The sequence below is a fragment of the Eptatretus burgeri genome, chromosome 17, assembly GCF_056783735.1.
Source record: "Eptatretus burgeri isolate ZD-2024b chromosome 17, Ebu_testis_v1, whole genome shotgun sequence".
NCBI classification, from domain to species: domain Eukaryota; kingdom Metazoa; phylum Chordata; class Myxini; order Myxiniformes; family Myxinidae; genus Eptatretus; species Eptatretus burgeri.
In genome coordinates this window covers 38,458,124-38,459,612 of record NC_140977.1, presented here as the reverse complement: position 1 = coordinate 38,459,612, position 1,489 = coordinate 38,458,124, and the positions used below count along the sequence as shown (strand labels likewise).

General features: G+C 40.1%; 1 pseudogene; it reads right to left on the bottom strand.

Moving 5' to 3' along the window:
* Positions 1-600: 600 nt before the first annotated feature.
* Positions 601-1,489, bottom strand: part of LOC147009805 (uncharacterized) — a 1,318-nt pseudogene continuing 429 nt past the window's right edge.

The window sequence follows — 1,489 nt, the reverse complement described above, 5'->3', positions numbered from 1 at the left end:
ACGACAGGGACTTTCATGAAGGAAGGCAGGGAATTTGAAGGAGGTGGGTTTGGGGTGGATTAACAGGGGTAGAAAAGATCATGGTTTTGGATGGGGGAAGATCAGAGAGGGTGGTGAACAGCTGCTTTGAAGACCTGGAGGGAAGAGTGGGATTGAAGAGAGTGTAGTGTATGTCATTGTGTAATTTGGTCAACTTTTCATATGGAATCTGGAAACTTGTAATTTTTCACTTCCTATGTTTACAGTGAACACAAAAACAGGTTTCCAATTTTTTTATTCATAATCAGTCACCAAAATCCAAAATTTGAGAAATTGCCATATTTTACCCATTATAGCACATTCAGAGATAATAAAAATATCTGTTCAGCTAAATTTAACCCAGTTAGGCATTATTTACGAACCCCGCAAAAGATGACAGCCAAATATGCACAAAAAGGACGTTCTGTAGTACTGAGAACATACAATTTGAATGGATGTGCAAATACAAAACACAAAGATGCTTTGGCATATATAATTATTTAGTCATCCAAGTTCTCATTTTCCTCGTCATCGCTTGAATTCTCATCAATTGTGACATTGTTGCATGTGTCCTCAGCTCCTTCACACTTGCAGAGCTCTATGTGCTTGCAGTATTTGCTGAGAGATGACCGTTGCTGACTGATTCAAATCATGTGTTCGGGCTTCAGTTTTTACTGTGTACATGCCCTTCAAGATCCATAGAATCATGCTATGTAGTTCATGTGGTACTACATCTTCTACTGAGTTTTCCAGTGTTCCATTGAAAACCCATGGGTCCTTTTTGACCTGCTCAATCGATTTACGTAGCACCATGGAAGCTTCGAAGATCTTCTTCATGTTATCATGTGGGTCAGGTCTGTGTACTGCTTCTCCGACTGCTGCATTTTGTTTGGCTTTGGAATGTATCGTTATGGAATGCTTATTTGGCAAAAGTGTGAACTGAACGAGTTTGACATTCTTCTCGATTTTCTGTCGCAACCATCTCCGTGCTGTTTGGCATTTGAAAATCTTGACCAATATTCAATATCGTGTTGTTTCATCTTCGATACATAGTCCTTTTCTGCTTCATCGATGGGTATGATTTCACCTTGTTCGATACACTCCTGTATTTCAGCAAAGAACTCGATTTCGGCTGCTATATAGTGAACAGTTGTTTCACTATCATCGGTATTGCCACCGGTAGGGGTATTTGAGGAGGGTAGACTGTCTCCAGCACACTCAAGCTCACGCTTCAGAAGTTGCCACTGTTCAGTTATACACTGCTTGTGATACACAATGTCCTGTGACAGTGCATCATTGTCAGATATGACATTAGCATAGTTCACTTTCCACTCTGGGTTGTTTGAGTGTTGCACTATATCATGTATCAGAGTTCCAATATTTCCTGACCGGCATTCGTGCAAAACATCTTGAACTTTGCCTTGGCAGAAAAAGCACTTACTTTTATCATAGTTCATGGATTTTGAATGAG